Consider the following 22,570-nt stretch of genomic DNA (forward strand, 5'->3'; position numbering starts at 1 on the left):
AATATATACTTTTATAGGTAGTGGGTATTAACTTTTAATACTTGTTGGGGACTTATCTCTGCATCCATCTTATTTACACTAGCTCTTTAAATTGCTGGCATTCTAATCCAATGGGTTTACAAAAGCCTCAATCCTTCTGGCAGCTGAAAGAGGCTAAGGTGGCTCCCAGCCTGGCTGAAGAGAGGCCTATGAAATCAAATGCTCAGCAGAGGTTTAGCTTAGTACTGAGTGGGGAGGCCCTGCATCTCTGCATCCTGTGCTAATTCTGTCTGAATATAATTGAAGAAGAAAAAGAATCAGTTTTAATATTTGTTTTAAAAGTCAGTATTTAAAACCCCAACTTTTCTTTACAAATTCTACCACTTCTTTTGTCTTTTGAACTGAGAGTTGATTTGTTTCATTTAGAGGAATATAAAAAGAAAACAAATAGTTAAGCTTTGTTTGAGCTAAAAAAATACTCAAGGTAAAATATAATAGTCAATTGTATTTTCAAATTAGATAAAAAACAAAAGGTGAGCAAGTAGTTTAGAGCAACAACAAGTCAACAAGTATGCTTGAATCTGGTGTCCTGTACATTAGGTTGGGAAATTCTTCACACAAAGTGTCACTGAAAAGAGGGATATATTGAATAAGCCTAGCTACAATTTACAATTTACAATTGTGCCCAGCAACAATTTACGTTTTTTAAAAGCAAGGTTTTACGTGTCAAAGATTATTCAATATCTTTAAAAATAAATAGCATTTTCCTTTCCAGACAGAACATTCATATGCCTGAGTATAAAACACGGTTGGAATTAAAGCCTCAAATAATTTTTTGTCATGTAAGATGTAGAAATTAATGATATACGTCTTCATGAAAAGGTTCGAACAGTAAAATCTCACATTATTATGAATACTAGCCCCATTTATTGCTCATGTCTAAGTGTCTGGAGCATCACTATGTACTTCACAATCAACATGGCATTTATTCCTCACAAGCCTGGGAGGTAGGGATTACTGAGATCTACTGGTGGGAAACCTGTCTCTACAGAATAACTCAGTCAAGCGCGCACAGCTGTCAGTGTGAGAAGCCTGGTTCTGAACTGAGCTATTACCCTCTCGCAATGTGTCTCACTTGCTTATAAAACCTGAGCAGGAATTTTGAGTATGTAAGGGAAGAGTAGCCTTAACCTGTGGGCAAAGCTACAGAGCCACCATCCTGTTTCAAAAGCTGGTATCTAGGCTACACCTGCAGAGAAGGAAAAGCAGAGTATTTGAAACCTGGTGGTCCAGAAGCACCAACTGCAGAGCCTGCAAGTTCAAGGGAGCTGCCCCTAAGCGTGCCCAAGCAGTCCTGGCTCCAGCAGCCTTTGAAGGAGGTTTTATCTTTTTATTCTACGACAGGGACTCATGGAGAACTCTTACAAAAGATGACATCTATGTATGAGGCAAGAGGCAGAGGACAGAAAATAATTGTTCAATAATTTACCTTTATTTAGACAGGTGATAATTAGGGGGCTTGGAAGTGATTTTGATCCAAGAGGGAAAACTGTCTACCTGTGGTCTGTTCTGGTGGTGGACACCCCGTGGAAGCAGGCTAAAGAAAACAAATCCTGTTAAGCCAGCTGGGAGGGCTGGGAGCAGCTGGTTGTCTGGAGGCTGAAAGAGCTGGGGAAAGCTCAGTAAATCTGCATTGCAGATGAGCCTCACAGGGACAGCTGAACTTGACACCCCCACCCCATTCGGATTCCCTACCAGAACAGCCTCAGGTGGTGTAATTTAGCATGTGTATAATTTCCAGGCCTTTCTGGTGACCTTGGATAATATGCAATTCCATCTTTCCCCTTTCTGCTTTCCACCTCTCAATCTCTCTCTCTCTCTCTCTCTCTCTCTCTCTCTCTCTCTCTCTCTCTCTCTCTCTCTCTATCAGGTGGAATGAGCAAAAAGGAGGAAGGCAATGTAGTAAACAAAACTGTACAGTACCCTTCAGAGTTTCTAAGTTTTAGCTTTATTTAATGTTAGGCTTTCCCTTCATCAAATCGTGTCACTCCAAAATAACATAAATTAAAAAAATTTTAAAAACCCCAAATCTGACTACCTACTTATTTGCTAAAGAGGGGGAGAGAAAAAATAAACTTGGAAAGTCACAATAATCAGGACCCATGAATAGCTTTTCCTATGCAAATGACCTCCTTAATTCCCTCAATATTCTGACAAAGTTGATAATATCATTCCTATTTTACACAACTGAGGCTTAAAAAATTCACCATATTTCATTGCTGATAAAGGATTTGCCTTCAGTCTGTAGTTATTTCACCACATTATAACCTACATTTGTTAAATATCTGTTGTGTGCCAGATATTTTGCTTATAAAAGAGAATAATTAACTAGCCTTGGACCTCACAAATTTCTTATTCTGTTGGGATGAAGGCAATTGTAATAAATGTCTTTTTTTAAATAAATGCAGGCAGTTATTATAATAAAACTTATCTAAAAGACTTCATATTTTCTAGAATGAGTTCCCAATGCTAATTTAGAATACTTCGAATAAATAACTATAATTAAAATCTAGTATATGATCAAAAGAAAAGTAAAACCCAATATTAAAAGGCAAGAGCATGGACATGATTTTGGTGGACCAGAGAATGGATGGGATTTTGATAAGTGAAATTTCATTTGGGATGTCAATTAGGTGTGCATTTTAGGGAAAGAGAAGAGAAAATAGGATCGGTGAGTCAGTAATGTTTTCTGGGCACTTATTCTGTACTAGGCCCTGCACTAAGTGCTGGGGATCTGGTGAGAAATTGGACAAAGGCTCATGGAGATTCCAATCTCATGGAAAAGACATACATACACTCCTCTGATAAATACAGGTGAAATAATTTAGGAGGTAGGAGACTAGGTAACATGCATGCATAACTTAGACCAGAGGATGAGAAAAGGGTTTATCATAATATTCAAGGCCTTGAGTTTGGGAATGCATGATGGAATGAAGAAGAATAAAGAAAAGGTACCAGGAAAAAAGGGGGAAAATGTGCAGATTCCCAAGGCAACCAACTCAGGATGGACCTAGGGAGTGGGTCAGAGGACAGCTCATGGACCACATTATAGGATATTATGTGTATTCTGGACTTTATGATGAGTGCACAGGGAAAACTAAAAAGTTCTAAGCACAGAAATACCACGATTATATTGTATTTTGAAAAGATTAGCCCATCTACCATGTGTATAATGGTTTCTATCAAATAACAGTAGATGCAGGAACCTATTGCAGTCCTGAAGATCCAAGGTGATGGGAGTCTGAACTCATGTGGTCCTTGTGAAGATAGAAAAAGATGCTCAGATTTGAAGGAAGTAGAGGTTATAGGACTTGGTGATTAGTTGTGCTGGGATAGTTTAAGAAACAACTTTAATGTTAAAATTACTTATGTAAATAATGGTACTTGAAAGCCTCTGTAGATAATACAAAGTTACAGTTATTAAACAAATGATGATTAGTCTGTAAGTAATGGCTTTAATAAAACAGAAATGCATTATAAGATTATCTCAGATTCGCTTTAGCTGTTGAAGCTCCAAATCGTTACTTCTGAATTCACATCAATAGGAAAAAGGAAAAAGTGATGAAGGGCACAGTCAGTCCTTGTAAGTAACTGATATAAGCTTCACACAAAACTTCTGTTTATACCTTGTAGGCCAGAAATTAATCATATAGCCTCATCTTATTTCAAGGGAGGGTAGAATTCCGGATATTATTTAGAATGGGCAGGTATCCTTGAACCCCACAAAAGCAGGGGTCTTATTATTACTGAGGAAGAAAGAGAAAATGAATATTGGGAGCAAAAGTAATTAATTATGGGTAAAGATATTAGGTATGGATTAGAAGGGAAAACAAATCATTGTTTGTGCAAAGCAGAGCTTCACCATTAATAAATATAGCTTTCCATTGCTGATGGGACTGCAAACTGGTGCAGCCAATATGGAAAGCAGTGTGAAGAATCCTTGGAAAACTGGGAATGGAACCACCATCTAACCCAGCTATCCCACTCCTTGGTCTATGCCCAAAGGACTTAAAAACAGCATATTACTGGAACACAGCCACATCAATGTTTACAGCAGCACAATTCATAACAGCTAAACTGTAGAACCAACCTAGATGCCCTTCAGTAGATGAATGGATAAAGAAAATGTGGTATATATACACACAATGGAATATTATTCAGCATTAAAAGAAAATAAAATCATGGCATTTGCAGGTAAATGGGTAGAGTTGGAGAATATAATGCTAAGAGAAGTTAGTCAATTCCAAAAAACCAAATGCCGAATGTTTTCTCTGATATGTGGATGTTGATCCATAATGTGGGTGATGGGGGGACATGAGAGAATTAGATGAACTCTAAATAGGGCAAAGGGGAAGGAGGGGAAGGTAGGGGGCATGAGGGAATGGTGGAATGAGATGAACATCATTACCCTAAGTACATGTAGGAAGACACGAATGGTGTGACTCCACTTGTATAGAATCAGAGATATGAAAAATTGTGCTCTATATGTGTAATATGAATTGTAATATATTCTGCTGGCATATATAACAAATTAAAATAAAAAATAAATAAATACAGCTTTCTACTGCTACAAAGCAGTCTCACCTATGCCAATGTTTGAGCACAGTTGTTTATGGTTTCATTTCCTTTTAATTTTGTTTGTTTGTTTGTTTGGTGGTGCTAAGGATTGAACCCAGGGCCTTATACATGCAAAGGCAAGCTTCTACCAAATGAGCTACATCCTCAGCCTCCTCATTTCTTTTACTTTTAATAGTGGCCATAAAAAGCCAAACAAATGCATTTTATTCACATTCCTTTGGGTGAGGCCTTGAGCTTAAATTATGGTACATCACTAGATCATTAACATTTAACTAGGGCTGGTGACTTATCCTGTATAAACATTAAACTTGAGAATGTAATAACTACTGCAGAAACTGAGAATGAACAGCACTGAACACTGAATGGTATTTACATCACTCAGCATCCATTCACACTGATTTAGTTTATGCTTTGTCTGTGTGATGTTTTCTTGACTTATTTCTAAGAATAAAGGCTGTCAATAAAAATGTGGTGTTTTAATAATTTCAGAAAAACACTCCTTTCACTCCCAAAGTCAAAGGCCACTATGTCTTTCAACTTCCATTCAACATTTAATTTCTTCTTAATATTTTATCGACTTTTACGATTAAGCCACTTTACTGTTATTGTTTTACTGAGTATTTTGTATCCCAGTTTCACTGAGAGCAGAAACTTTCAATTAACTGAAAACAGATAAAAATAAACAATAATTTTGTGACAGCTAATTAGCAGTTTTAAAGTATACTCATTGTTGATATAAATATTGTTAATTTTTCCAAGAAAAGCATCACACATATTAAGTTAAATATTCTATGGCTTACCTAAAATTTACATTTATTTTTATTCAATTTATCAACTATATTCTTAGTCTGCTATTATCTCTTTCTTCCCATTAGGAGAGAATATGTTTATTCGTGAAGAATTCCTTATTTTACTGTTGCTACCAAGGAAAATTCTGGTTCTTTGAATTTCACAGAGTTTTAGTTCTTGCATCAATTTGGGATTCCCTTGCAATTCCTATTGGATTATAGGAGGGGGTTTCCTATAACTGGCTAACCTCCAAGTTTGCTTGTATTTATTACTCTGGATCAATGATGAAGTTTGATGTATGCAGATAGTTGACATTTGTATTCTACATATTACAATATGCATCTAGAATGTTCTATCTCAACCCTGAAAATCAGACTTATTTATATTTAAAAATAACAAAAGTGGATATGCCGGGGCAGTGGTACACACCTGTAATCCCAGTGACTATTAAATGGTTTTCACTAGGATGTGAGATTGGGAATGGGGATAGGAAGGTCCCTTTGTTTGGTCCCTTTGTTTTGTTTTACCATGAACAAGCGTTACTTTAAAAATAACAGTTTCACTGCTCATTTATAAATATACATTATATATTATATAGAGTACATTATATACTCTATCCTAAGTAGTTTTCAAGTCAATAGGGATTCGGAGTGTATAAAACAATATCATCATACTTTTAGACTTTAAATTCTTCTGGGAGAAGATATAAAACTACCAACCTCAGCATTATTGATATGTTGAGCCAGATAATTCTTTAAGGGGGATGTCCAACTGTAAAATATTTAACGGAATGCCTAGCATCTATCCATTATACGTCAGTAGCTATTGCCCCAATTACGATAATAAAAAATATCTCTGGACATTTCCAGATGACCTCTGTCCAAGGCGTCCACTGGTACAGGGGGAAAAGCTCACCTTTGGGGACAGACAGACTTGGATTTTATTTCTAGCTCCACCAATTATGAGCTTTCTGTCTTTAGAAAATATACTTACCCTCACTAAACCTTATTTTCCTTTTCTGTGAAATGGGGATAGAAAAGTATTTTGCAATCTTTGTTTTCTTTTTTTTAATAATCCAGTGAGAAAATTTATGCATTTAACACACAAGAGCCTTTAAACAAACAATAGCTATTACTATTTTAATTATGATCATACTAATGATGATGAGGAAGAAAATGCCAAGGTGATGGGTCTGGTTGTGCTCCTGAGCAGTACTTTCTAATATAACACAACCACTGTGTCGATGGAAATGTAATATAACATTTATAAGATTCTATAAAAATAATGTGGGTATTGATCACTTGAAATGTGGCCAGTGACTAATGAAGTGAAGTTTAAAATGTTTTAGAATTTTTTATTAATATAAACTTAAATAGCTCCATGTAATTGGGTTACCCTATTTATTGGCCAGCTCAGCTCAGAAAAGCAAAGGAGGGCCACTGAAGGTAAAGAAAGTGAGAACAATAAAGAAGAGGGTGATAGTTTGCCTGGGAGATTAATGTGATGCTGGTATTCCAGGTGGGAGAGCAGTATTTTCGTAACCCTGGCATGCTCCCAAGAGCATGGAAGGTGGTGGAAAGGACAACTGGGGAAGAGGTGGGCCATTGCACCAAAAATGTCCTCAGTGCAACTTGTTCCCACTGGTGTCTGACTCTGGGGATCTAACCTTGACATTAACCCTAACTCAATGACCTCCATGATCCCTGCAGTTGTCACTTCCTTTACCCATGCTACCCTTCCATCTCTACATCTGAGCTCAGAACTGGAATCCATAGTTTTCAGCTCAACATTTTGCTTTATAAGCTCCTTTAATGTTCCTAATAATAGGAAAGTCAAAAGCTTGCTTTTCAAGATGTTTCTCCATACCTCAAATTTTCAGAAGCTTTAAAAATTTTCTTTGCTATTCTGGGTTCTTGCCAAGTTCTTTACCACTTCCTTTAAAATTCTATAAAAGTGAGATCTAAACAATGAATTCTTATCAGTCTATTCTATCAAATGTTCTTTTAGAATAATAAGATTACTATTTCTGTGATATATTTAGCCTTATCTTCTTTTAATATAGAAAGGTTTAAAACGATTTTAGTAATAACTGTTGTTTGAAACCTGTACTTAAACAGCTCCCCACCACACTAATATAGGCCTCCAAAAGGCAGGAAGTTTTTGGATGCCAGAACAATTCATTACTTTGGACAGGTCTTTATTTTAGCAATCAAGTCAATGCATTATTAAAATATTCTAGATTTAATTTGGAATGAAACCACCATTTGACCAGTTATCCCACTCTTTGGTATATACCCAAAGGACTTAAAATCAGCATATTACAGTGACTCAGTCACACACCAGTGTTATAGCAGCTCCATTCACAATAGCTAAACTATGGAACCTACCTAGGTGCCCTTCAACAGATGAATGGATAAAAAAAAATATGGCACATATATACAATGGAACATTACTCAGCCTTAAAGAAGAAAGAAATTATGGAATTTGCAGGTAAATGGATGGAGCTGGAGAATATCATGCTAAGCGAAATAAACCAAACCAAAAAACCAAAGGCCAAATGTTTTCTCTCATAAGCGGATGCTGATCCACAAAGTGGGGCAGGGTAGGGAAGAATGAAGGTACTTTGGATTGTGCAGAGGGAAGTGAGAGGAGGGGTGGGGCAGTGGGGATGGGAAAAATGGTGGAATGACACAGACATTATTACCCTGTATACATGTTTGATTACACTACCGGTGTAACTGTGCACCATGTACAGTTAGAGGAAGAAGTTGTGCTCCATTGTGTACAGTGTATCAAAATATATTCTACTGTCAAGCCATTTGACCACTTATCCCGCTCTTTGGTATATACCCAAAGGACTTAAAATCTTTTAAATATAAAATCTTTTAAATCTAATTAGAACAAATATTTTTTAAAAATCCCAGATTTAGAAAAAATATTTATTTGACAGATGAGTAGAAATTAAAAACTTTGGAGTTAGAATAGGAATACAAGCCCTAGACTTATCATTTTCTATCTGAGTGATTTTAAGAGGTCATTTACATCCTTCATACTTTGGTTTTTCTCATCTGGAACAAATAAAACAACAATGTCTGGCTTTCCCAGTCCATAGCTTGTTCTAAGCTTTGGAACACTATGTATCAGAAAGTGCTTTGTATGACTTCAAACGTGGTACAGAAGTCATTTTTTTCCCTTAAAATCTAAATGTAACTTCTTAATAGGTTGTACTATTTCAACAATTTTATAATCCAAACTCTACATCCTGGGTCTTTTGTGAGCATAACACAGAAGCAGAACAAAAACTACATGCACACATTAAGCACCATGTTATATTACTTCTCTTTTATCTCTTGCACTACCAGCTTTCTTGTAGAAGAAAACTATAACAGTTAGTGCAGAGTTACATCAATTACTCAGGATCATGAGTTCTTTTTTATAAGTTTAAATTTTTTTTTTGATTATTACATCTCACGTTGCCTCAAGTACCAATGTAGTCTTTGAAAGTCAATCATTTTAGGAATTTCTATCCCTATCATAAAAGAATAGTCAGCCTACTTAGGTGTTTGTTTTTTAAAATCTTAAATATCACAAATTCATCTGCAGCTAATGCTCAAAATTGTGCTAAGTGGTGGCTCTTAGGCACTATGTGGGAGCAACCATTGATGCTGATATATGATATCTTATTCTATGTACGTGTACGAAGCCATGAAATCTCACCATGAGAACATCCTACAATAAGCAAGAAAATATTTTAAAAATTAAAAATAAATACAGTCATTGTTCATCTTGGAAATAAAACACAAGATATTTCTAAAAAGAAACATAATTTCTTAAGTTCCTACATATTGTGGAAGAAATATATTTTGGTTGTAATGTGTTAGTTAAATGGAGTTGCTTTGTTTTAACAATTGCCAGATGTGGATCAATGTACATCCGGCTTCCTTAAATGATCATAATCCAGAATCATTAACACCAGGAGGGAATTTAAAGAAAGGTTAATTCAAACCATCTGAGGCAGACCCGAATGGAATCCACAACAAAAGAGGATTGGGCTGGGGTTGTGGCTCAGTGGTAGAGCGCTTGCCTCACATGTGTGAGGCACTGGGTTCGATCCTCAGCACCACATAAAAATGAATAAATTAAATAAAGGTATCATGTCCATCTACAACTAACATATATATATATATATATATATATATATATATATATATACATACATGGAGCCTGAATCAGTCCTCTTTTTGTTAATATATATTAACACTTTAGGAAATAGAGAAAGGGTTGGGGAGGACAGGGAGAGAGAAGGAGAGAGATAATTTGTGTCAGAAAGGGAGAGGCGATCTTGTGCTTCTCTGAGACTTAACCATTGATGGAATGGTAAAAAGGCTTCAGCATGGCATTTAAATTTTGAAAATTTTATCACTGCAGCTTGACTATGCAAGGACCAGCACTATCTGTTATAGAAAGACTGGATACACACACACACACACACACACACAACATGTGCGTCAAGAATGTATTCTGTTAACAGTAGGGTGTAAGGTAACTGTGACTTCGTTTCTCTTCTCCAGGACCCCTCCGAAGTATTCTTTAAAAAAATGTGGTTATCAATTTAAGTTGACTTCTGTTTAAATGAAATTAATTTGATTTTTTCCTGGAATTTTTAATTTCAAGTTTCTAAGGACACTGCTCACGCCTACTTGCCTGTTTTAAGTATACACCAAACCACTAAATGACAGTGATGGGTCTGGTGACCTGGTCACAGCCAAGTCTGGAGATAAAGCTAGCCCTTGAAGCACAGGATAAATGCTAAGAAGAATGAGGACATCGTAGATATTTAATATACACCTTGGTTGTTCTTTCTTGATAGGTTAGTATGTCAAGTTTATTTGATTTCTGATTTTCTCAAATATTTTAGAGCTACAATGTATGCTATGAAGGGACTCACATGAGTCAATGCTCCCAATTCCCTGCAGCTAAAATGGAAGACTGAGTTACAGCCTAGCACTGGAGGCAGAAAGAACATCCCTCCTGACAGTGTCAAGGCTTCCTATGAACAAGGCCCTCTGAATCCTTAACTGTCTACCAACATATGCATCCTCCTGTAGAGCTCTGGAGAATCCTTCAAAGGAACATAAGTTGCTGTCACCAACCAAAACAGTCCACCAAACAGCAATGATTTTAGTGGAAAAAAAAATGCATTCCTTAAATCAGAGACTATCCTCACTGTTTCTCTGTAGCTCTGAGCAGAAAAATCCAAGGCTTCTCTTAGGGTATGGGTGGAAGAACATGAGAAGTGGAGACCCTGAAGCTTTGCACAAAGGAGTGAGAAGGATGATGACAAAAGTTGAGGGGCCAGAGTGTTTAGCAGACTGGTACTCCGCAGAATATTGAAGCAGAGAAGAGGTTAAAAGTCCAAAGAAATTATAAAGCAGGAAACAAAACTAGAGTCCAGAACTTGGCTCAGGGTTATGTAGAATCACATCCCCAAACCTGAGCCACAAGAATTTGTTATATGGTATAATAAGCATGAGCAGAAAGAATAAAATGCTGGTAGCTTGTTAGGGTTGGTTTAATGGGTCTTTCATAAAATGACTGGCTGTAATTGGAAAAGCTCAGGAGTAAAGAGAGGCAATTCTCTTTCTACAGTCAGGTTTAAGTACGCAGCTTTACTGTACAAAGAGGAGGATTCACATTTAACTTGCTCCGTAACAACTGCTCCAATGATTTCTGCTTTTGTTTTTTCCTGGACATTTGCCTTCTAACCTTTTACTAATCAAAGTACTGTTCATCAGCGTCAACATGACCTGGGAGCTTGTCAAAACACGGAATCTCTGGCCCCCTCTTCCAGACCACTGATTCTGAATCTGCATTTCAATAAGATTTCAGGTCTTTCATCTCTGCTCTAAAGTTTGAGAAGTAAATCTAACATTCCCTGCACAGCTGCCTGAGAAACGATCTATTTTATTTGTTAACCCACTGATTATTTCCCTCTCTGGAAGGAAAGTTCCATGAGGGCAGGAAAAGTCTATGCAGTTCGGTGTCCAAAAATATTCGTAGAATGAAAGTGAGTTAAATAAATTAATTTGCCTGCAGGATAGAATGAAGTCCATATTGCATGAAATCCTCCATGTCTCTGCTTTACCCCCTGAAAAGTCTCCCTCTCTTTTCTCTTCCTCTTTTCTATAAGGTAGATACATTTGGCTTGTCAAATCCAAATGCTTGTCTGTATTTTTTAACCCCTTTCCATTAGGACCTTATTCTACATATATGTCCATCTTCTGCTTACATATGTAACCTCCCCGCTCTATCTGTCCCTGCCTTTGCCTTGAGATTTCCTTCATTCATTAGCAGCAAGAGCACACCTGGAAGTCAAGGAAGCTGATACCTCCTTGACTTAACCTTTGAGTCTGAGGTTTCTGAAACTTTTTCTTATAGTTTTCATATTCTTATTTATTCATTTATGCAAGATCTTGTTTCTTTCTCCAAAAATTTGGCTGTTTGGAGTCAGACTCAGATTAAAAACTAACCCTAAAATGTGAACAACCCTCTGGATCTCTGTCTCTTCATTTATAAAGTGGGTATAATAGGCTCTCCATAATGACAGTGAGAATAAAATTGCCTGCTACAAGCTGACACATGGCAAGTGCTAACATAATCTCAAACTTTCCTTCTTGGCAAAAAGACAAGGCTCACTTTGAAACCATCAGAATTTATCTGTCTAGGAAATTGACAATACAATACATAGTGATTTTGTTGTTAAGAAATATTTGTTGGAAATAATTTGACCTGTTGTGTAGGAGTAATATACAAACTATTCCATTGCAACATTGGGATGATAATGAGAAATTGGAAACAGCATGGAATAAAAATGCCCAGTATCTATGTGAGAGAACAGAATACAGGTGGGAAAATGTTGTAAGAGATACTTAAGATCTTGTTGAGTAGGAAAAAGGAAGGCAGAATTTGAATATGTATAGTCCTGGTCCTGATTATGTAAATTTAAATGTGATACAATGAAAGGAAATAAGCCAATGTTTTTAAAAAGTATTAACCATAATCTGTATATTGTGTAATGGTGGGTGACTATTTTTTCCTTATATTCTTCTAAATTTTGCTAGTTTTAGGAAACACTGATTTGTTCATTTCAAAACAAACAAACTAAAACATTATTGAAACAATAAATCCATCAGTATTTTCCTTATCCTCATTCTTCAGTTTTTCAGGAGAATTTGATTTTTAGCTTTGTTTTTATTACATTCTCTGTGTACTTCTTTCTTTGCTTCCCCCCCCCCTTCAACTTTGTTGATCTGTCTTTCATTCTGCATCTGTAATGTGGGTGCTGTGCAGAGTTTCTCACCATCTTTCCTGATGACGTCACCTACACCCTTCCCACCTCACTTCCTCTCAGCCTTGTCCCTACAAGTTCTGCATCTATTAGCTCAGCTCACCCACATTTCCGGCCACATTGTCCTGTACATATGTCTTCAGTTTTTTCCACACTCCCATTCATTTAGTATTTACTGGCCGTCTATTGTGGACCACACAGTCAGCTAGAGACTCAACTACAAAAAAAAAAAAAGATGGCCTGTCCTTCCAGTAGCTGTCTGCTACCTCTCTCTCAATCATTTCTCTAGTGATCAAATTCAAGCCTCAGAGACACCTGTGAGTCTTTTTTTTTTTTTGCTTTTCATTTCTTCCAGTTAAGCAGCTGCTGTGCTCCATATGTGATTCTGATCTCTGAAACGTCTCTCACGTTCATGACCTTTTTTCATGTCTACAATCAATACCGTATTGGAACTTTTATTTATTTTTCCTGGATTCTGCTGTGACAATTTCCAAAGTGATAGTTTTGCAACATGCTTTCTCTTATAACTCCAATTCATGGTGCAAAGAGCTGTAAAATAAATTCTCTGAAAACGGTTTGCTCATAGTCATCTCCTGTTCAGAAACACGGTGAATAGCTTCCCATTGAATACCAAAAACAAACTAAAAAAAATGCTCCTCATCTTGACACTTCAATCCTCTTCCATGTATTAAGTTGAACTGAATGAAATTTTTATTTTGTTCTTCAAAAGGACAATTATTATTTTTTTTAAAGGTGACTGTTAGCCACCTTGTATGGTACAACACAATAGTATTCATGGACCTTCCACTCTTTTCTTGTCAGTGTCCCCTTCATTTGTCCTGCAGTCTAGAATATAAATGAGATCTGTCCACACTTTCCAAGCTGTTCACCTCCCTTCATTCCTTTGCTATTGTTGGTTCTTCTTGGACTCCTCCAGGTATTATCTCCACCTTGAATACTTCTATTCATCCCTCACTTCCATCCTCCATAAAGACTCATTCCCCATAAGGCACTTTCTATGGAGTCCCTTCTCCATTATTAATAATCCTGCCTGGAATAAATGACTCATGTCTCATCTGCCAGTGAGCTTCCCGACTGAGCTTGGGAAATGTTCTGCTGCATCCACTACTTTGCAAGTAGAAGGTCTGATTACATATTTGTGTAATTGTTAGTACCTTCAGAGATTTTTATGGGTTAGTTAGTGATCCTCAAGTTTGAATGTGGTACTTTCATCCTTATTATGATAGTGTCCTCCACTTGTTTATTTATTATGGACATTTGAACATTTTTCTGCTATTGTATCAATTAAAAAAAATCTTTATAAGACATGACATCAAGTATGCTATTTAGCTCTTGATTTCTCTGGCTGATATTCTTACATAGATTATACAATTCGATAACATGACTTGGAAGATCCTTTATGGATTCATTTGTTTTAAAATGTCCTAATTTATTTCTGACATCTCTCTATAAAGAATAAAGTTCTTCAGGTTAATTGTATTGTATTGTATTTCTTAAATTTTCTGGTTGTAAGAGGTTTGAACCCAGAGATGCTCTGCTATTGAGCTATATCCCCAATTATTTTTCATTTTATTTTGAGACAGAGTCTTGATAAATTGCTGAGGCTGGCCTCAAACTTGTGATTCTCCTGCCTCAGTCTTCTGAGTGTCTGGAATTACAAGTGTGAGCCTCTCTACTTGGCTAATGTGTGTGTCTGTGTGTGTATGTGTGTATGATTTTGAACATTAAATATATTCATATAAATAAATATACAATAACTTGAATATTATAACTATTTGAAGATATTCACATATGCATATATACACACATGATTATATAAATCTACAAGAATACGGTTTTAACCTTTTTGTAGTAATGTAAGTATCATGAGCATAAATAAAATATTAAGAAAATCACTACATGCCAAAAGATATGCCAGAAAAAAATGGAGTGCTTACTAGTTTATCTGAGGGCTTTGGGGCCAGACTTGGGTTGATTGCCCACGTGGAGACTTAGTTCACTCATGCAAAATGGAGACCATACCTACCTCCCAGAATTATAGGGAGAGTTATATGGATAACATATATTAAGATTTTAGAATATTGCTAGGCAAATAGTTATAGTTTTATCAATAAAAACAAATGACAACAAGAAAGAAGAGCCTTCTCTAAATCTATTATGATTCTAGATGTTTCCTTACAGATTCTTTAAAAATATCGACTGTCTATCTATCTATCTACCATCCATCCTTAAATGCTTTCTTGCTCATTATGGACTGGTAAGTATGACATCATTTCTTGCATTAGATTTATAGAGAAAAAGAGAGCGAGACAGAGAAAGGCCTCCTCCCTTCCCTCTGCTGCAGCAAGATCTTGGCGGAGGATGTGGAGAGCAATAAGCAATGCCAAGGCTGGGAGTAGTATTTAGGAAGAAGCGTCCATAAGCAAAGCTCATGCTGCAGCTTGGCATTCTTCCCCTAGCTGATGAAAGTGAAAAGGGACATTTCAAAAATTCTTTCCTTGTTAACCTAAGTCTAGAAAAACCTTGTCCATATAACCTGAAGAAATTTCTAGACAGAGTTTCCACCCAGTATTAATTATTTATTTAATTATTATTGACTAGGGACATCCAATCAACATTTTGGGTAACTAAAAAAAAAAATTAAAGCACCAAACATGTATTTTTTCATTGAGCATCATTTCATGAAAAGGAAGAGAGAGAGAGAGAGAGAGAGAGAGAGAGAGAGAGAGAGAGAGAGAGAGAGAATTCCTATTGAGTTCATTATCCATTAAATAATTAAATAAATATGTATGTATTGAATTCCTACTGAAGCTCAGGTACATTTCTATGTGTTTAAGGATACGAGTGAAAAAAATTAGTAAAGAAACTAATTCAGTTTAAAAAAAATATTGATTAGAAACACTATGATATGGAAACCTGACTCTCTTAGAGTCTTATAATCAAAATTGTTTGGATTTGACTCCCTGACAGATTATTTTAATAGGCAGGTTTTTATTACACATAGTTAGCACACCCTAGATGAATTTCAAAATGGTCCTAGAAAAGGTAGGTACCAAGAGCTCCTTGGTGAGGTCATGTGCCACTTCTTCCATGCCCACAATGATCACAACTGACGGACATATAGTGTGGACATGTTTAAGCTGTCAAATAATAATTTGTTTCCAATTCATACAAATACCCCAAAGTTTAAAATGAATACAATGAGTTGCTGAATAAGTCTGAAGATTAAGGAACAGACTGTCACATATGCTGTATGGATTTAGTTAGATGAGAAAATACCAAATAGAAATCTTTCATTTACCCTGAATAAAACTCCCACCCACTCCCAAAGAATGGTTTCAAGGGTTTTACAATATCCAGAAAGGAATAGTAAGTATTTTTTAGACATTTGATACCTGATTCCACTTGGTAATTTCTAAGGAAAAAAAATGCAATGCAATTTCATCATTCTCTAAGACTAGTCTATTAGAATGTGTTAAAAAATCTGAAATAATGCAATTTTCCTTTTTGAGGAGGCACTGATTTATTTTATTAGATTCATTCTCCTTTTCAAAAATCTTATGTGATTCTTCCTATGCTCTGGAAGGCTATGGACAGTGTGATCTGTCCCTTCCTCTTCTCCCACAATGACTATCCACAGAACCAAAGCTCTTCAGAAATGCTTGTGGAATGAATAAATTAAGGTTCTCATGATTATACATTGCAGAGAAAACTAACCAAGGACAATGCATTAGTCTCCTTCAGCTTCTACAAATATTCAGATTCACAGGTATATACTCATACCTATGGTACCTTGGGGTCAATGGTGAACACTGACCATTTTTAAAGTGTATTTTTTAAAAGGCTAAACTTACTACATGGAATATTTTGAACTGAAAATCCTAAAAAGGGGAAATACTATATGGATATCAAGGGAAGATTGAAAACATGTTATTGATCTTCTTCTCAGCAAGATAGAAAATGTCTTCCATTTTTTTAAAAGGCAAATTAAAAACACAGGATTTATTCGTCTGAACATATTGTAAAGCCAAAGATAATGTTAAAGATTTAAAGAAACAGTAATACTCATAACTGCCCTCCCAAATCAATATACATCCTAATACTGAATTTGAAAATTAACATTTTTCATGTAAGGACATAAGGCCCAGGATCAATAGATTTGACTGCTTTCACGGCACGATGAAGAATTACTCTCTTATGCTGTCGATTTTGGAAAAAAAAAAAAAAACAGGTAATATCTGTTCTTTAAAGAACTAACAACCTTGGTTTTAAAATATATCCCTTGCTGAAGACTAAAGCATCAGTGAATAAGTTACAATATTTTTATTTGCAAAACCCAACAATACTGAGTCATTCCTGGGCTTTCATCTCTAGTGCTCATTCTACCTGGGAAGGGCAAGCCATTTCATTTAGCCATTTAAAAAATTACTTGTCAGCAGGAAATCTTTAGATAAAATCATTACTCTATGTATTTCTCTAAAATTCAAAAGAATACATTTTCATTAAGGTAGAGAATTTTGGACTTTTTCAAAACCATTTATAATGATAAAACCCAAAATAAAACAGACATTTTAATATTTGTTAATAGCTTGAAACATAGGCAAAAAACCATAATTTTTAAACATCAAATCAAAAAGCCTTGGATGAAGGTGTTATCTGCATAGGAAATTGTACATGCTCTAAACAATGATCAACACAGGCTTGAGGATAAAAGACCAACCATAAAGAGATTGCCTGAAGTAAAAAATTCCTATTTTCCACTGATTTTCCCTCATTTAAAACATCCAAACAAAACATGTAGTACCTTTTAATTTTCTGAATGAGTAGTTCTCAATCAATGCTTCCTCCGTTAGAGACAACAAGCTGAAGAATCTACCGAAACAAAAGAAAAAAACCAAAAACCACATGTATAGATTTGTTAACTAAATATCAAAAACTGTAACTCACCAGTAAGCAAATACAATCTCTTTATCCAAATAATAAGTCTATGCCATGAGATCTGTAGTACAAAGAATGCAGTATTTGAATTTTAAAGCTTAATAATGAATTTTAAAGCATTTTACTCCAAGATGACATAAAGCAGATCCCTGGGAAAATGCCTTAAAAACAAAGCAAAATACATTTTTAAAAAACCCCAAACCATTACCAGCACATATGCAGCAATACCCCCCAAGTCTAGCCTTCGAGAACTGCTGCAGGATCCTTCCCCGGGAGCATTATCTTCGGGCTGGCTCTCTGGCTCTCTAGCTCCAGACAGACGCAGTCTGCAAGCCACCAGCTCGTGTCTGTGTGTGTCGGGGAAAGGGAAGCTGCAAATTAGAAAAAGTCCCCGCAGTGGCGAAAAGGAAAATAAGGCGAGTGGGAGAGGGAGAGAGAGCTCACTAGCCTCAGAATTTTCGAGAATGATGACAAGCCACTCAGCTCCGCCATCATTCACTGACAATAGGATGCAGCCCTGGCTTACGATTTAGAGGTTTGCCATAGGGGCTTCTGGTACCAAATGCCTGACAGGCATTTTAATTGCCTCCATCCAAGTGTGTCCCCAGGAGTCGAGTCTATAAGCCTATGAATGTCATCATCTGGTCTCCTTTGTGCTAATGCCAGACACACACACATCACACACACAACACACACACACACACACACACACACACACACCCTCTGCTAAAATACAGAGACAGTTTACAGGCATATAGGATTACAAACAAGTTAAGCTACAAAAACTGGACCTGACCAAATGACAGTTAATGGAATTTTTATCTGCGTTAAGAACATCAGAGATTCTTTGGTGTTTTGTCATTGGCTATTTATTACAATATTTTTTTATATCAAGTGAATATTGTTTATTACATTTCAAAATAAAAATGTTCATTAAAGAAACACCTATACTTATATATATTTTTCCTGTGGAAAATTCAGTCCCCTTATGATAATTACGCAGTTGGCAATGTTTTCCTTACCGGGGGAGAAAGCAAAAAAGAAAAAGGATTAGGAAACCAAGGGTTTGTATGTGATTTCTGTGGGCAAGGCATTTTATTCCTTTTCCATACAAAAGCAAAGGGAGGTGGCAACCAGCTAGAGGCTAGGGAGTTTGCAGTCCCTGAGGGCCAAAGGGGGGAATTGAAGCTTTGGCATAATCTGTACCCACTTCGTGTCAGCAACTGAAATTAACAGTTGAATATCCCTGTTTTACAGTGCCCCTTATCTAGTGAGGTTAAGTGTAGAACAATTCCCTGCATTATTTCTCAGAGAAAAGGGAAGGAGAAATATGTTCATAAATACATTAATTTTTATGGCATTGTTAGCACCCTGCCCCAGTGAATGGAGTAAAATTTGATGTCTACCAAAAGGGCCAGCTGCAAAGGAGGTTGCTGAGAGGGAGCATCACCATGGTTACCGGAAACAGAAAGTAAGAAGAAAAAAATAAGGTGATGATAGAGAAGAGGGAATAAGACCACAGTAGAGGAAATTTAGAGACAAAACGATATGCTTCATTCTTTCCTTCTTGAAAGAACTTGATCAGTTTTATGTTTTATTTTGAATTGATTAAAATGAATTTGCATTCTCCTGCTGGGACTGTTCTCTCTTTTTTAATCACTAGCTAATTTTGCTTTCATAAATATTCACATTTTGGCTCTTTTGTATGAGATCAATCCTGTCTCTCCTTGTCTCTCTGTTCATAGGCTAGATTCATGGAGACCACTCAGCTTAGCCCACAGCCTTTGTTTCATAGGTGAGAAATCTGAGGCCCTGGGAGTCTCAAGGACCAGCCTTGCTTCCTGATTCAGTCCATTTCTTGTCTTCTCTCATCAAGGGACTTTCTTTCCCTTTTTCTCTCATGTGTCTTTAGGCAAGACATATTCCAAAAACATCCTTTGTCTTTGATTTTGTAAACCTTTTATTTGCTAAAGCAGTAATCTTCCTGTTTAAAACACATTGCAATCATCCTGAGAACTAGCTTTGCTTAATATCTGTGCTGGATTGTACTTGAGGTCTGAAAAATCTGGGGTAATTATGTCAACAGCTTTTCTTTCATTTCCAGTCTGACAATCAGATGAATCAAGCATGATTGCCCTTTTGTGGACCTTGCTTGTTGGACCTGAGCTTAATCATCATACAGTGGGCATCCATCATAACTTGCGTCATTCTTTCTGCAAGCATGAAATTGGACGATCAAACTGAGCCAGCCTCCCCAGGCTTCTCCTAGGTATAGACAGTGTGAACCTTCTTGGAGTTATCTAAAACCATGCAGCTGGAAAATCAAGCCCAGGTAAAACAAGGGGGGGCGAGAGTTGTTAATCTAAAACAACCACTGGAGGGCGCAATATTTATCAAAAAATTTTTTGAATTACCCAGTAACAATTGCGACTAGGATTTTGACCTTGATGTTCTATTCTGTTTTTATTTTCTTTCAGAGTCCTTTCAGGATGGGGTAGGTAACTTATTTTTTTAGTTGTAGGTGGACACAATATCTTTATTTTTTATTTATTCATATATGGTGCTGAGGATTGAACCCAGCACCTCACACACACTAGGTGTGTGCTCTACCACAGAGCCACAACCCCAGTCCTGGGGTAAGTAGCTTAGAGGTAGAGCATATGCCAACCCTATGCAAGGCCCTGGGTTCAATCCCCAGTACCAAAAAAGAAAATTAAAAAGAGAAAGTTTTCTTTCAATATTCAGTTCATATAATTCATCAATTTTAGTTTAGCTCATCTATAGGTAGGGTCATATTGTGTTTTCAAAGGTCAACAACACAGTGGCTGCCACCACCACCATCCTTTCCCTTCGTACTTCAGTGAAAAAAAAATAAATTTGTTAAAAATTATTTGTGATTGCCATAGGTAATGATTACAAGGGATTTCAGAAGTTAGTAAATCCCACAGCTGGTTAGGATTCTTCCTCCCCTAAAAGGTGTCCCTTTAAATATGATCTTTCTGTTCAATGTCCATCTTTCTTCGGTGACTTTGGACAATAAGGTGATTTTTCACAGTGAATGTTTTATTTTAATATATTGTCAACAGTCCACTTCCAAATTCAAATTTTGATGCATGAGATTAATTTATTTAAATATGAATTATATTCTATCAGGATCTCATAAAGCATACATAATAGTCCTGGTCAGTCTAAACAATAGCATAGCTTCCAAAAATCATTAAATACTATCTGGAAGTCATTTCATATTTAAGAAAAAAAAAAAAAAACCAGGTTCAGTAAACGAGAATGAATTGGTCTATTTTTCTTTTCTTTTTCTTTTTCCCCCATTTGCTTCCATCATGTAGTAAGCACTATGTGTAAAATATAATTACTGTCCTAAAGTATGTCATATTCTAAGAATAAAAGATGACAAGCAATTGAAAGACTTCTGTGAAGTTTAAGCTGCTATAATTTATGCCTATGAGCCTAAATGGTGCTGCCTCCTCCCCACTCCTGTTTTAGCCCAGGACTTAGCCTCCGTAGTCAATTCATGTAGCCCTTTGTAATGGCACACCCACAGGTATTTCAGACACTGCACAGATTCCAGGAATAGGAAACAAAGGGGAACAGCATTTTCTCCTCAAGGAACTTCAAAGATAGTAGAGAAAATATGCAAGTAAACAGAAAACTAACTTCACACCTCTCTCTCTCACTTTGATGAGACACTCTGACTCTGCCCTTAGCTACAGCTTCCTCCCAGAGCTATCTGGAAGAATCTGATTCCACCATATTCCAAGATTCAGTTAGCTCACTTCCATGGCTCTTCTGGAAGACCTTTGGTTTCACTCCCTAAACATACTGGACTGTGTATTTGTGCATCAGTCTTTAAATTCTTTGGGAATGAACAATGGATCTTCCTTCCTTCTCTCCTTGGAGCTGTTGCTCATATCATCTTTCCAACCAAAGCTTTCCTGACCACTATAATAAAGATGGTGGCCATGCCCTCTCATGATCTATTCCATTTTTCTTTCTTTCTTCCATGGCACTCATCCTACCATAAAGTTTTCTTTTTGAGTATGTTTACTATTTATTACCTCATGCTAATTCCATGAGGACAGCCATTTTTATGGGCAAATACAAAGTACCTAAAATATACTGGCACTCAAAAATATTTTTTCAATGAGTGAATGTGAAAATGTCATTAGTGGAGGAAACAGAGTGTTCAAACACAAGAAAAGTTTTTCTATTCCATACTGCTCATTCTATTCTCTATGTTCAGTTTCCTTATGGATATTATCACCTTTTATTTGTAGTATAAACCACCCATTGCAATAGAATCAATATTTTGAATATAAATTTATTTAAAATAGATTTGTCTCCTACTTTCTTTAAATTCCACAAAGTACCTGACTGAGGGCTCTCATTTTTAAAATGCTCAGAAAGTTTTTGTCATTTATTGATGTTAAAATATGCTAAATTTTAATTTTTAGATTTTAAGATTAAATTAGAACAATGAATTAATTAATGTTGTGTCAAGGTCCAGATAGTTTGGAAGGACTTTATAAAAAGATGGCCATATATACTGTAATCTATACTTTTAAAAAATTGATAGTAGAAATAATAATGATAGTTACTAGTACCCTTAAGTTGGAGTTATTCTAAATATCATGGGCAGATATTTAAGTACTTTGCAAATTATTATGATACCCCAATTCATTGAACACTGTCTGGTCTTATTTAACTACAGAAAATGTTGCTTCCTTCAACAAAGTTGGTCCACACAAAAGAATATGGTGCTCTAATAGACCCCACCTCCCCCACCCCCAAAAAACAAAGGAATAAGTGTCATAATTAACACAATCTGAATGGAAAGACTGC

At 36.2% G+C, this 22,570-nt stretch overlaps 1 protein-coding gene across 30 annotated transcripts in view; it reads right to left on the minus strand.

Moving 5' to 3' along the window:
* Positions 1–22,570, minus strand: part of Map2 (microtubule associated protein 2) — a 291,958-nt gene that overhangs the window by 130,530 nt on the left and 138,858 nt on the right. For 7 of the 30 annotated variants that reach the window (XM_058585221.1, XM_058585220.1, XM_058585218.1 and 4 more), the window contains exons 1-2: positions 17,922–18,203; positions 17,580–17,647 (exon numbers count right to left, since the gene is read on the minus strand). The exons of 1 other annotated variant lie outside the window; for it this stretch is intronic. The gene's annotated coding sequence lies outside the window, so the exon portion shown is untranslated. Of the gene's footprint in view, positions 1–17,579; positions 17,648–17,921; positions 18,207–18,239; positions 18,317–22,570 lie in introns of those variants that run through there. 22 more of the 30 variants (XM_058585207.1, XM_058585223.1, XM_058585210.1 and 19 more) reach the window with 9 other exon arrangements.

This window comes from Marmota monax, unplaced genomic scaffold, assembly GCF_021218885.2.
Source record: "Marmota monax isolate L192 unplaced genomic scaffold, Marmota_monax_Labrador192_F-V1.1 WCK01_AAM20220418_F8-fsc00136, whole genome shotgun sequence".
Classification (NCBI taxonomy): Eukaryota; Metazoa; Chordata; class Mammalia; order Rodentia; family Sciuridae; genus Marmota; species Marmota monax.